This window comes from Aythya fuligula, chromosome 2, assembly GCF_009819795.1.
Source record: "Aythya fuligula isolate bAytFul2 chromosome 2, bAytFul2.pri, whole genome shotgun sequence".
In the NCBI taxonomy this organism is placed as follows: domain Eukaryota; kingdom Metazoa; phylum Chordata; class Aves; order Anseriformes; family Anatidae; genus Aythya; species Aythya fuligula.
In genome coordinates this window covers 4,198,669-4,213,950 of record NC_045560.1, presented here as the reverse complement: position 1 = coordinate 4,213,950, position 15,282 = coordinate 4,198,669, and the positions used below count along the sequence as shown (strand labels likewise).

The 15,282-nt window shown below is 40.6% G+C and overlaps 1 protein-coding gene across 5 annotated transcripts in view; it reads left to right on the top strand.

Moving 5' to 3' along the window:
- Nucleotides 1–3,657: 3,657 nt before the first annotated feature.
- ADCYAP1R1 (ADCYAP receptor type I) overlaps nt 3,658–15,282 on the top strand; it is a 138,534-nt gene continuing 126,909 nt past the window's right edge. For 4 of the 5 annotated variants that reach the window (XM_032182860.1, XM_032182859.1, XM_032182857.1 and 1 more), the window contains exons 1-2: nt 3,658–3,727; nt 3,966–4,268. The gene's annotated coding sequence lies outside the window, so the exon portion shown is untranslated. The remainder of the gene's footprint in view (nt 3,728–3,965; nt 4,269–15,282) is intronic. The other variant, XM_032182861.1, reaches the window with a different exon arrangement.

Genomic DNA, 15,282 nt, shown 5'->3' with positions numbered 1-15,282 from the left:
AAGGCTAGATAAAGGAATCAAGAGCTTTGGTTCAATTTAATTCCCTTTGGCTGTGGCCAGATCAATAGACTCCTGTCCAGACAGCTAGGAGTGAATTTACTGCACCTCAGCTTCTCACTGATGGCTGCTTTCACACCCTCTGCTACTTCCCAGCATCCTGAGATAAGCATGGCTGTATGTCTGTGGGCTGAGCTCCCTTATATTTATTACAGGGTAAAAGTAGGCACACAATCAGATACCTTCTGTTCTTGATAGTCACACTTTGAGTTGCCTCCTCTTAAGATAGTCGTGTAGACCTTTGCCTACACACCACATACATCCCAGTTAATCATACCTGGTGAGGTATTTAGCATACTGTGTTCTCCCTGGTTTTGGAAAGAGTTCTGCTAGTAGAAATGTCTTAAAACAGTACAGCCCATCTCCATAGCTAGAAAGGGAATAAATGACTGTCTTTCCTTGCATAAGTAGCTGTTTTTTCCCCACTCTCTACCTCCATCAGATCTTGCCTTCAGGAGCTAGGAGGCATCTTTTTCTGACTGTTAGCAGTCTCCTAATTGGTAGGAAGTGACTGGGCAATATGCAGACCAGAACACTGTCCTGGGGTAGTTCTTATCCTTGTAGAGAACAGGCCAACCGGGTGTGTCTCAGCAGTTGAGGCTTGTCCAACCTCATAACGAAAGAGTGATTTATCTCTTCAAACACTAGAAGCTTACTTTGTGAGTGTTGACAAGCTGGGCTTGTGTTTGCAGTCTGTCTAATGTCGGTGGAGAGAAACAGGCACATTTAGGACACAGTTCCTTTGAGCTGTTTTCAATATTTCCCCAGGCTGAGATGGATCATACCTTGTATACCAGTAACTGCATTGGTAAGAACTGATTCTGATATGAAGGGAGGGATGGTTGACCAGCTGAGACCTAGTTGTTCGATCAACTAAATCACCAGTGATTTCAAAATAAAATAAAAGGGGGAGGACCTTCCAACAATATCTTTAACCCAGTACCAGCAAATACTCTTGCAGCCAGCTTGCCAGTGTCTTGACCCTGTGTAGGATGACAGATGGAAGGCTGTCTAGGTCATTTAGCAGCACGTCACACTTTTCTCTCAGGAAGCCTTCTCATGCCCCTGCCAGTCCCTCATGCTGGCCAAAATAATTGTTATCACGCTTCACACACACTTAAGTAATGAAGAGCTGTTTAATAGGCTGATGCTGAGGGTAACAAAAAAGCACCATTTGCCTGAAAATGACTAAACTGTTTTATCCTAAAAAAAAAATCTCCTTTTCAGAGAGCAAAGTTCTTAGACAGACTCTCCTGACTTCTTCTATAGGAAACCTGAGATGGGTATCAGCTGAGATCCTCTAAGGCAGTCCAACTGAGGCTGGATACAGGCCACTAGATGATTCTTTTGGCCTGTTGCCCTTCTCCTGGGAAAGACAGGGAGCAGATGTTGTAGCAGCACATAATAATCGAACAGCTGGGAACCTTCTTCCACGTTTAGCATTCCAACGGGACATTTCATAGGGATGCTTCTGTTTTTTGATGTAGGGCCATCATAAATTTTGGAAGTTTTGAGAGGTCGTGGCAGCTGTTTTGTTTTGTTTTGTTTTGTTTTGTTTGGGGGAGTTATTTATTTCTACGGGATGAACAGAGATGCTTTTATTGGGAAGAATATTTTGCTGTGGAGGTTACTTTGTCCTGCAACTTATCCTTTAGGATTCAGATAAAATGAGGTTTGCTGAGATCCTTCTGAGTAATAAATAGGTATCTACATCTGACTGAGTTACTTACTGTTAGATTTCTTTATGCTTTCTGGAAATCCAGCCTGGGGTCTTATCCTAGGTAGGCATTAAAGTAGGTGCAATAGATGATATCCTAAAAGTGCTTTTCTCCCTTTAATGTCTATAAACACTACAAAGGGTGATTAAAGATTTTTATTCTCATATTCTTTTTTTTTCTCTCATGTTTAGCAAAGCTACTAAAAGCTAAGAGATGTGACTAGAGAAGTTGGTAAAACTGGAAAAGGAGAAAGTGCAAAGAAAATATTTGAAAAGTCTAACTGATTATTTGGACTGCTCTGTGATGCTGAAATGAAAAACAGAGCTGAATGCATTCACAGTGTGCCTGTGCCTTCTTTTCTCAGCAGAAGGCCCCGATGCAGCCATGGGTCTGTTACTGTGATAAGGGACCAGAAGCAGTGCTGCGTTAGTCAGTGCTTCTGTTGCAGAGCTACATCCCCCTCAGGCCACAGGTACTATAACATAAAAATAAGTAATTGGGCCAGGGATTTTCACACTGGAGAGGTAATATATTTAGTTGCTCTTCAGAATGGATTGCTTTGTTTTTCTTTTGTTTAATCTGGGCAAAGGGTAAAAGGAAGGAGGATATGAAATGAGATTACATTCTAAGGGAAATGGAAGATGGGAGATGCAGAAAATGTAGGGGGAGTGATAAAAGATAAGCAAAGGGAAGGGTTTCCATACTGGGAACAGTGTTGGTATCCCAGGTGTGAAATTTGAGGGTGATTGGAAGAACCTCATCAGCAGGCAGCACAGGTCTCAGGGAATTTGGGGAGGGATGCATGCATCCAGCATCTCCAGTTCCTGACATGGATCTGCAGGGCCTGATACCAGTATGGTTGAAAGCAACAAAAGCAGTGTGGAAACAAGTGCTTTCATGGGATGCCCTGGCAGAGGACTCCTCTACACCTGTTGTAGATGCTCAGACTCCTTTAGTGACCGTTTCCCAGGTCTGGACAGGCTTTACCCTCGAGTGCTACTCTCTGTAGAAGGGAGAAGGGACTGGATGCTTTTGTGCCATTTCCTGCCAGGAGACACATGCCACCCTGCGCTTTTCCAGGCACACATCAAAGGAACCAGCAGGACATCCTTGCCCTTCTCATTGACCACCTCAGCCTTGTCTACAGCTCTATGCCTGTTCCTGCAACAGGTCCGACTCCTGCACTGCTGTTGTGGGCAGCTCGGTGTCATGCACCTATAGGGCAGTTCAGGGCAGGGTGGCTGCTGTTGTTCTTGTGCAGTCACTTCTTTTCCTGGGTGTGTGTGGCTCTGTTGCGGGAGGGGAGGACGTACTTTCCACCCGCTCACGGGGCTTGTCTTGGACACAGGCCACATGCCCATCTGCAAATACCATCTGCAAAATGCTGCTTCTAGGTGAAATTCCTGCTCCACTTCCCCTCAGGTCCCTTTCCTGCCAACTCCAGCTACTTTATCGCTTTTCTTTGCTATCAACTATTCTGCAGCTCAGGGAGAAACTGCCTCCCCTCACCCTCCCACATCCCCTTTCCCATCCAACAGCGATGCCATTCTCCCTCTCATCACCATGTTTTGCTGACCCAGTCGTGCCAATTGGAAATAAACAAATAAATGAGTCTGTGGAGCAGCAGAGACGGTGCTCAGGGGACAGGGAGAAAGAGCAATTGGGGGAGGTAGGAAGAGGAAAAAAAAACGGGTGGGGGAAAAAGTGTTTGATTTAAGAAACTTAATTTGAATAAACCCCTCCTTCCTCCGGTCCTCATTGGCTTCCTTCTTTCTCCTCCATATTAATGAACTAGCCAAGGAGAAGCGATTGGCTCCATACCCCCTTTCCTTTCCTCAGGCACTTGGGGGAGGAGGTGTTTGCATTTCTCCGCAGGACCAGCTCGCTTTGCAGAGCATTGTCTGGGTATGAGAATCACACAGACACACACACACACATACAGAAATACCGGGGTGAGCACACCACAGCCTTGACTTGCATGCAGAGCATCTGATCCAGCCTGAATCCCCTTCTCCTCCTTTGCTCCAACCCCCACTTCCCAAGCTAAAATAACCCCCCTTAAAAATAAAAATATAAATAAAAAAGGGGAAAAAAAAAAGACACCAGGAAAAAAAAAAAAAAAAAGTTTGCAACAAATCTCCTCCCTCCCCCCTCTTTGCCTTTTTTTTTTTTTTTTTTTTTTGGATTCAGCGATGGCAAATTCCTTCACGGCCAGGACCTGGCCCATCCCCTGAGCAAAGGCAGCCTGGACATGACCGGCAGGCGAGGGAGGAGGAATTTGGATTCCCTTCGGAGGCGCCGACCCCTCCTCCGGCCGGTAGGAGCGAGGCGGGGGGAGCCCGGCTCCGGCCGCTCAGTGTCCCCGCGGGCAGCCGGGGCTGGTCCCCTCCGTGTTCCCCCGCCGCTGGCTCCGAGCCCGCCGGCACCCGCCCCGCCCCGGCACCCGGCGGGGATGCAGCATCTCCAGCACCGGGACGGATCCCTGCTGCAATGGTAAGTCCCTTCCCCCGGCCGGGCAGAGGGATTCGGGCTCTGCCCCGCTTCGCTTCGGCCCCAGCCCGGAGATGCTCCAGAGCCGCTGATTGCAGCCGGCGGGGGATTAGGAACCGCCGGCTTGTCTTGGAGTGACATTGATTTACCGGCTCTTTCCCCAGGTCCTGGGAATACTTCTTTTGGGGGGAATTGAACGCAGGCTTTCAGCCTCCAGATACAACTGCAGGCTCCGAGGATGTGTCTGCGAGATAGATTTGTTGCTTGTCGAACAGATAAAGCTCCCTTTGCATGTGGTGACAGGTTAACGTGCTTGGTATGGGAATCACGTCTGATTTTAACACAATATGGCTGGTAAATAAAACCTGATTGCTAACAGACACGGTGCTGCTGTTGGCATTTTTGAGCTCTAGGCTACCTTTGCAGTTCTGCATCTTCACCTGCCGCAGAAACTCTGATTCACCCTTCAAGCAGTGCACCAGGACTCCTCTATTTTTCTGTGGGGCAGTAGTAGAAATTGCTGTTAATGTGCCTTTGACCTCTGCTTGCATGCCTCTGGGCACTTCTTATCAGTATTTGAACAGCTGGCTCTAATAATACCATCTTTATGCAGAACACATCCTAAGTCAGAGGGATAGCACACAGGACAGACTTTTTGCCGCTATGCTGTGGTTTTAATGTGTGAATGGTTCAGGTATGTATTGGAATCTGAAGAGTTTACTGTCAGGGAGAGAAAGAAAATGCAGCATGGTGTTCAGGAGTAGGAAATGCATGGGGAAAAAAAAAAAAAAAAAAAGAGAGAGAGAGAGAGATTTGTTTTGAGACATACCGGTGTCTATGGCGAGATGATCACTTACATAGAAGTATGTCTGGATGAACTCCCTGGAAGTCAGTGGTTTTCTTCTGCATCTAGTCTGCTGGTAAACAGAATCTGGCCTTTAGCTTGTAGCAGGTATTGGAGTAGCACTGGAGGTAATTATAAGAGTAACAAATAATAAGAACCAAAATGAAAAAGGTGGCAAAGTGACCTGGTTCTTTCCTAGGGTATTATGGATTACCATCCGTCTTGTGTACGTTAATTAAAGTGCATGTGTTGGACTGATATTGCAATATGCAGTGTAACTGAAGATTTTTTTTCCCTCTTTCTCTTTTTAATCTCTTGGAGTCAACAAACAGCAAATAGATTTTAATTTGATATTATTCTGGTACACTGCCATCTCACTTCTGTATTCTGCGTATGCAACACTGGTCAGGTATGGTGGGAAAATATTTCTATGGCTAGCAAATGTTAATCAAAGTGAATGTATGACTGTTTAATATACTGTTAAAGATAATAGGAAGGCAAAATCCTTAAAGTGTTGTTATTATAGCTATGGAGAAAGAATGCATTATACAAGCATCTTTACTTGGCTAATGCAAAACACGCTGGAGCTGTCTTGAACGAAGTTGTCCTAAAGGAAAGGTAAAGCAGCACTGCTCCAATTTGATGAATAATTAAGGAATGCTATTCAGTACAATAACAGCAGTTGGATTTAAGTTGATATCTCTGCTTGTATCTTGGTTATAGCTCTGTGTTATAATTTATGTGTATATTTTTTCACATTCTATGTGCTGAGAGCAGTGGTGGCTGCTTTTTTGTTCATGCAGGACAGCTACAATTGATCTGTTATTGTAGTGGCAATCTATCTTGGATATCGTGGAGCAGAGGGTTTCTGTTGCTTTGTTTTCTCCAATCTAAGGCATGTGTGCAGTGACTGGAAGGATAACCATTGGCACTGAACAGACTCCAAGGTCATGGGGGGCTTCTCGGAATGCCAGAAGGAAAGCCAGTTGTCCCAATGTATTTGTCTTTAAATAAGGACAGGTTTTGTGATTGCTCTGTGGTTCTAGCCTTCCATTGGGGTTCCTGCTAGAAAGCAAGAGGGCTTCCTCCCTGTAGATTTAAGATGTCTGCTGTTCTCATGGTGGTGCCACAGCCTCCTGTGGCTCTCCAGATCTGCTGTTGTCAGTGTATATGTGAAGCTCATAAACACGAAAGCAGAAGCTTTGTTGTAGGATGCTACCAGGGAGAGAAAAACAGAGATCTCTGAGATTGTGGGCTGCGCTGTTGATCACGTTCAGACCTTTGTTCATCGCATCTCTCTTGATTTGGCTGACTGAGCCGGCATCCTGGAGATATTTTTTCTGGGGTTGAGTTCCATATGTGCCTACGCCTTTGATCAGTTGAGACCCATGTCCCCAGGCTGATTCATTTTAATATAGCAGATTTTGTTTTTCTTTCCTTCCTTCTGAGCACACTCGGTACAAACAGTCTAATTCTTAAATTAGCTCAGATTATCTTCTAATGAAACCAGAGTATGTGAGTTAAGAAGCACAGACAAAAAGTAAACTGAGGACAGGATCATACTGTAACTCATGTGCAGAAATATCACATCTTATAGTCACTTCCAATTTAGTAGAGAAGAATCCTTTTTTTTTTTTTTTTTTTTTTTCTCATGATTCTCAGGAGAAGTAAAATGAGATCAGGATTTAGAAGTCAGTGGAGATACTGCATGTTATTTTACTTGGCTTAGAAACCACAGCATCAAACTATAAGTCAGCATGTTTTTTGTTTTTGCATTGGTTTATACTCTCTTGTTTCCATTCCCTGTTCTCCTCTCATGTCTGACATCCAACCATCCAGTATCACCTGTGAAGACAGCAGGTGCACAATTTCATACACACTGAACTTAACAGGATTTTTGGAGTGGGTCCTCCACACTATTGCAAAAGTGGAATAACCCTAATGAAAGGAGTACAAATGCACCAGTGAGAAACTCTCTTTTTTCCTGTATATGACTTAAGTCATCTGTGCTGATAATACATGGGCAAGGATAGCTTTAGCATCACCCTGTATCAGAGTATTCCTGCTAGACAATATGTATAACATCCCTTGAGGAGACACTTTTCCAGTTCCCTCTGTGCTGAACTTGTACTGGTCTTAAGAAAAGCTTTGCATACAGAAAGGTATTTGGTTGTCTACAGTCACTAACAAGTACTAGAATTCATTTGTCTGTGGCGGCTGTTGAAACACTTCAGATTTTAGTTGAGTGGGCACAAATATATGGGAAAAAAGGCATATTTGCAAAATGCTTTGCTGTGCCCCCCCCCCCCCCCCCCCCCCCGCCCCCCTCCTTGCTTTGCATGTATTTTAGTCTCTGACCACCTTTTGCTCTCAGTTTCTTGATCCACCTTCTTTGGCTTGAACTTTTATCTCCACAGGACAAACTAGGAAATCATGTAAAACAAGAAAGATTCTTTGAGTCTTGTTCACATAATTCACTTCAATTTGTTGATGGTATTCCTATGCAAGATGATGGGCTGTTCTGTAGAGTAGCCAGATTAATAATTTCAGGGTAGAACTTCTTAGGAGGAGATACATTATTACATTCCCTGAAGGAAAAGTACAAGCTTTGTCACACAGAACATTTAAAGCTAACATGGCTATTGTACTGGGGAATATTCCTTTGGAAAGAACCCTGCATAAAAACCTGGTTGCGGTGACTCTTGTTTCCTGCTCTGATTCTATGCTACTGTTGAATTCAAATACTCTTGACATAATTGTCCCATGAAATGAGCTAATTTACATTTGACATCAGAATTTATCTGCCCTGGAGATATCCTGATGATCTCATTCCTGTTCATTCAGGTGTAATGGTTGGATGGGTGAAGGTATAAGGGTGTATGGTAGGACTATGATCTGAAACAGTTCTGATTATTCATTTGGAAGATTTTTTTAAGATGTTTTAAAAGGTGTGAAAACCTCCATTTAAATTATATATATTTTTAACAAATTAAATTAACAATTCTACTTTGCATTAGTTTATCTCTAATTCACCCTACACCCAGCAAAAAAGCAAATAAATATTTTATAGGGTTTAATTCTTCTTCTTAAATAGTTATGGCAACAACCATAAACAACAATAACAACAATATAAACTTCTGCTTATGACATGTTGGGAATTTTAAAGTCTAAGAACTCCTTATTGAGCATAGAACACCACACTTCTGCCACATCTTTTTGAGGGTTTGTCTTTCTGCTGTTGAGGTATTTCACAAAAAGCCTTAATCACAATGGCTTTTGCACTCCATTACAGATTATTGGGTCACAATTGTTCAGGAACTGCAAATGGAAGGATAATTATAGACTGTTATCTATGATTTGTTGGGCCTGCTAAATGGAGCTGAGGGTTAAGGCAGGAAAAGTCTTTTTAATCTGCATAGTGGGTTAATGGCTAAGATTTTTATTCCTCGGTTCCTCAGAATAAGGCAAATTGTGCTATTTCTTTTCTCTCCAAGGACAGCATATTGCCCCATCTGATTCATTGGGAAATTGTAAGGAAAATGTCTTGTTGAATAGAAACACGACAATATCATGTTCTTTTCTTTCAGGGAGTAGACATATCATAAGTTCTGTCTTTGATGCAGGGAGGAGGTGTAAATTGCCCCACTCTCAAGGTGAATACTTGGCCCCAAGGGATCCCCTGCAAAACTGTCATTCATTTCATGTGGATGAAGGCTTTCTCTCAGAAGTGTCTGACAGTCTGGGGTGATGTCCATCTACTCTCACTTAAGCATCTGAAAATTAGATAGTTACATCCAGGCTAATTCCAATCTCCCATGTTATTATATAAGGTGATATAAGGTGCATCATCTCATCCTGAGGATGAATAACTTGGGGGGTTGGTTGGGGGGGGTGGTCTTGCTGCTGCTGTATCAGAGCTGCACATCCAAAATCTGAGATGAATTGTTCCACAATATCTCAGACATGTCCCTATGAAGTGTAATCCATCTCTTGCTCCCATCTTTGTTCAGGGGGAAAATGTATTGATCTTTTATTTATGTATTTTTTGGTAATTATTATTATTTCTCTCTCTATTTTTGCTAGCTCATAGCAATAACAGATCCTGAAAAATATTCAGTATTCTGAAAAGCCCAAACCTGCTGTGGTGACCTCCACAGCTTCCTCACCCCCATCTTCCCTTTATCCAAATGACAGCAGACGCAGTCTGTCCCTGGCAGGTAGAATTCTTGCTGCATGTCCCAGGCAACACCTTTTTTATTTGAAGCTGGAATTTTTTGGTTGTTTTTGTTTTGAATTCATTGATTATTTTGGATCTCAGAGCCTTCTTTGGTGTATTGACACTTTCTGTCTTCAAAGCACATCCAATTAGTAGGAGGGATTTGCCAACTGAAGCTTGTATGTCATTTCATGAACAGGTGGAGATGCATCAACACAGAGGAATATCCAGGATGGCTACATGATTTTCTGTAGGCAGATGCAAGCTCACTCTGCCTGTTCTCTGAGCCAGCCAGCAGCTTTGCAGTGCAACAAGCCTGATCTAATATACCCTACTTGTGAATAGTTAGACTATATGTTGCAAGTAGACGCAGATGAATGTTGATCAGACCTCATTGGCTTAGGGCTGGCAACTTGTGAAAAATGTTCTGGCCACCTTGGGGCACATAACATGCTTAGAATTAGGAGACCTGAAAGACAGCTATTTGCCATAAATCAATAGCTTTCTTATTATAATGCATCCACCCCCATCTTAAGCTAACACACTCCAACTGTCTGTTGATAAATGAATTTAACTAACACCTTCCTCCATAACTATGACCTTTAAAAACACTTACTGAAGTCCAAATAATGAAAAAAATATATAAATACATGAACTTCTCACAGCACAATGATATGTAGACAAATTAAAGTTGCAGTACTAACAGATAACTTCTCCACAGAGGAAATGCATCATACATATTTATTTGGAAAGGCAGTTTAAAATAGCTAAGATATCCTTAATTGTCTTTTTTTTTTTTTTTTTTTCCAGGAATCATAAGTCTTTTTTACATCATAACATTTCTATTTTTGCTCTTTTTTTTTTTTTTTTTTTTCTTTTGGAAGTAAGTTTATAATGGATTTTTTTTTCTTTTTTTCTTTTTTTTTTTTTAATTTTATTTTTAGGAAAAAAAATAGAATAGTATTCATGCTCTTAGGTAAAAAGGATTTCATTTTAAAAAGTGATTTGTCATAATAGTGATATTTATATGTATGTAAATTCTTAAAGAGATCTAAATTGATCACCAAAAGCCATGTATGAACTTGGGGTTAGTACACGGTATGCTCATTTCTAAGATGTTAGACACACAACAAAACTCTCTCTTCACGTTGGCCTAGAAACAAATTATATAAAGAAGCCAGCACAAGTGTATTATATAAAAGCCCAAGTTAAAGTTAGTAAAGTTACTCATTTCCTGTGTTTTAGAGAGCTGGATCTTTGGATTTCTTCCAACAGTTTTGTGCTCTAACTTAAGATGCAGAGGAGATGAGAGAGCATCAGAAATACCGCAGATGCTTAAGCTCATCATGACTAAGGCTGTGAATGTGTCACAGCTGTCACTAGAGCCTTGAATTCCACAATCCACAATCATTCATTTGAGTTGCATGAAGTTTGACAGCTTGGATGGTGTTTTTGTGCTAGTGAATGGGTTAGTTAACCAAGATGATTATGTACAGTGGGTGAACAGCTGGAATAAACTTCATTTGAGAGAGCAGTGTGTTGTGGCTGCAGAATGAGAGAAGAACATGAAAAGCCATTATTAGACATCTTGAAGCTGCTTCTCTCACCACTCATCTCTGGACACTGATCTATTTTCTCTAGCTTGTTGTTCTTGACCCTGCTCTTTGTACCACAGCTGGGTAATGATGGTGATAGAAAATAGCTTTCAGAGACTACCAAAATCTGAATGTTACTCAGGAGAAGATATGAGTATCATAACCTTTTTAGGTCCCCCTCACAGATGTAGCCCTGACAGATTTTCACTTCTGGCCTTCAACTCATTCCTGTTCCTTTGCATGGAAGACTTGATCTCTTTTACTATTATAGTTTCTATAATACTGTTCAGAAATAGGATTGAGAGATGTAAAGATAGACATGATTAAGACACGTAAAGATACATATGTATTTTGAAGTGTCTACATGTATCAAAGTTAAGTTCCTATTACAGCCAAAGGGGATTTAAGGCATGGTTCTGTCATCCACATGTGTCAAGCATCAAGTGTCATCTGAGGTCCCCTGGGGTATCTGACATCCTCTAGGGATAAGGAAGTGTGATACTGATCTACTCCTGAACTTTTCACTTCTGTATGAGGACAGGTAAAATACCCTGGGACAATGGTGACACAAACACCAATGTTTAGTTTACTGTTTCTGGCCAATACCCAGTCAATGAAAATAAATAGAGGTATGTACTACAGAGTGAACTTTGTAACTATTAAGCCTGAAAACTCTTGAATAAATGCTACTTAGATGTTTTAGTCTACAGTTCAAACCCTGCCCTGGGTTTCTGATCCCTTCTCATGATTTAGAATGAGACTGATCTATTGTGGCCTTGGTGGTCTTACCACAAACATTAAGCGTACAGTTAATTTTCAAACATTCTCGCACAGGGCTTAGGAATGCCCTTTGCTATTTCTACTTCAGAAGATCACAGTTAAGATGATATTCCACAAATGAATTGCTACATTGCCGTTGTTTCCACTTAGCTCCAGATTGCTCCTGGAATTATTTTTCCTGGGACGTCACAGAAGCTGAACTTGCCTTTCTCCAGATTTAATTGCCACAAGCAGCTCCTGCTCATCCTGTGACTGACTAATCCAAAAGGTGTTTTTCCCTCTATGTCATTTTCAGCTGAAGTATTACCATCCTGTGCTTCAGCCTTTAGAATGTGTCCTTGTACTGCTCACTAGTCCATGCTGGCTCTGTATTGCTACCTTAGCCTTTCTCCCTCATTCACGTACCTTTGATGCAAAAAGACTTTTGTGTTGAAGTTCCCAATCTCCTTAATGTTGATGACTTTACTACATGGTTGTCTCAGTTTCTCCAGTCTCTCTTCTGTTTGTCTGTTTGGAATGGAGAATATAAGCTACATACCTGTTTTGTTGAAGATTTCTATCGCACTTTTCTTTTTTTTTTTCCCCCATCGAGTTCTCTTTCTCCAAAAGGCAAGGAGCTGTGTCCAAGGATATTAAAGCAAAACATGACATATTTGAATCAAAACACTTCAGAGCATCAAGCTTTAATATTATTCTGATCATCCCAAATTCTTCAAGGTCTTCTGAAAGAAAAAACTCTCTCTGAAAGGGAATTTTTTTTAACTTTTCAAGAATCGTTTGAACTGTGGCTTCCTTATCTCATAAAACAAGCCTCACACTATTCTAACAGAAACAGTAAAGGATTCTCCAGACTAAGAAGCTTCCCTTTTGACTCTATTGCCTTATCTTTTTTTTTTTTTTTTTTTTTTTTCTTCCTGATAGAACATTAATTTGACCTCCTGTTTTCCTTTCCAGTGTTCCTAGTAAATTAGAGCAATGAGGGCACAATTTAGCTACTCTCCCAAATTGATTCTGAGACAAACCTGAATGGGTAGAGTATTCTTAGGCTGTTATGCAGCAGTTCCACGTGAACCACTAGTACATTATGCAATACAATAGATCTGACCCGTTGCCAAATGTATTCACAGCCACAAAAATTTAGTAAGTGAAATATGTTTAAGAGTATGGATATGAAAGCAACAGTGTGATAGCTCAATGACAAAACTTAGATCAGATAATTAGTAACATGTGACTATATTCTTGAAAGCTGGAAAGGAATTTCACTTGCATGTTAACATGAGATCTATTTCTTTGCTATCTAGATGGTGAAATTCTTACCTGGTATTCTGTCTAATGAACTGCCAGACCATGCCATACTCTATGTCACACATTGCAACATTACAATTTCAAAATTATTTCATTTGAATCAGAAATTGTTTGAATTTTCAGACATTCATATAATCTTTTGTAACTTCATTTTTATTTATCTTATAATTACTTGTTCTACATGTAATGTTTTTGTGTTTGGAGATTTCTATGTGGAAGTTAATGGCTGTTTGTCATATGATATCTTTATAGGCAGTGGAGTCACAGAGTAGGTTTCTAAAATTTCTCATGTTTTTTGAACTTTTTTTTTTTTTTCGTCTTAAGGAAAAAAAAGGGGGGGGGGGGATACTGAGAAAGGGCCAGGTAAGCCAAGCAAGACAATTTTTAAAAGTCAAATGAGATCTCTTGGCCAAATTCAAAAGAATATGCAGGCATTTCTCTCTGCCTGTCCAAGCTGATCCATATCACTCTCTTTAGCAGCATGTTCTAACTTGCATTTTATAAATCGGTTTTGCGAGCTTTAAGCCAAAATATTACAGCTTGTGATTCATGGGCTGGTTCCAACCTGCAAAATATTTGTACAGCTTCTTTGGTGTCCTTGCCATTTTCAAAATGCATCACCCTTGTGCACTAGTACTTCTATGCAACTCTGAAAAATGGTAAATTTTAGTGCCTTGGTATTTACATTTAGCCTGTAACAGGTAAAAGATCAGACCACCAAATATAGCCTGTACTACAGAAAACAATGTGCATTTGTATCAGTACTGGAAAAGATGAAGAAGACATATGTGGAGATAGCTGAGCCTGTTTTGTTGCCTCCAAACATATAATGATCTCCATCTTTTCTCAAAATGCATCTCAATGCCCGCTTTTCACAGCTCTCGGAGCAACTTAGCTCAGAATGCCTCCCATCACATTCCTACCTTGACTTCCAACACTTCTAAATATTATATTAACATGTGTGGCATTTTTTTCCTCAGCTAAGATCAAGGAGGCTAAGAAAAATTACAGATATAAGAGAACATGAAGTAGGAAAAAAAAAAAAAAAAGTGTTCTAAATTGAACTGATAGGACAGATGTCTCCTTTCCTTCAACAAAGAGCTTCTCCCTTAAAAAAAATAAAATAAATAAAATAAATAAAATAAAATAAAAAGCTCCTCCATACTCAGCAACCTGACAACCTGAAATTCTCTGATTTGCCAGCCCATTAGGTAATCAAATGAGCAAAGGAGTAAACAAATATGCATTCCTTTGATTACTTTTTGCTCTCCCACATGCCATGCTTGTTCAGGACCATTTTCGCTCACTATATGATGTCTTTGCTCAGTTGGGATTCAGCCACTTCTTACCAATACCATGACTTCAGCCAACATTAAGACAAGATCCATCTCAGACCTATATTTTCCTACCTGACTTTACAAAGTGTTCTATATGATTCCACACCTTATTCTTTACCATCTATATCAGCAGACTGCTGTCTTTAGTGACCATAAGTAATAATAAAAATCAGACTAAGTAGAGTATGACTTGTTATTATTATTCCACCTGTTGTTCTGAGTTTTCCCTTCTTAGTTTGTCATGAGCAGTTTTGGAAGAGCTCCTGTGTTTCGCAATGAGCTATGAGAAGGAACCAGAGTCATTAATGTGAACAATGTTGAAATGTTTGTCAAACAAAATTCTTCCTGCTTGTTGAAACTTGGCCTTACTACAAAACCACTGAATCAACAAGAGGTGACCCTGATTTCTGAACGTGTCTCCTACTTAACATTCTACCATTTAAAAAAAAATATATTTTAAAATAAATAATTTAGTTGAATCAGTCCATATATCAAAACTTCTTTGTTTATTTGTTAATTTCTTCAACATGCTGTTGCAATAGCGATTAGAGCACTATTGCAAAATCTCAACATCCTACACAAGACATCTGGAGAGATTACCATTCAAACACATATCTACAAGTTATCCACATCTGAGATAGATCATAAGTATATAGGATTCAATTCCTTCGTTTCTTCGTTCCTTCCTTCCTTCCTTCTTTCCTTCCTTCCTTCCTTCCTTCCTTCCTTCCTTCCTTCCTTCCTTCCTTCCTTCCTTCCTTCCTTCCTTCCTTCCTTCCTTCCTTCCTTCCTTCCTTCCACGGGAATTTAAAATAAATCAGAATACTTCTGTCCCAAAAGAAGGGGCAGGTTATCTGTAAACATCCACAAAGTGTATGCCTGAAGTTATTAGAGGGAAGTCCACTTTGATTTGCATAAAGATGTACAACAAATTTGAAGG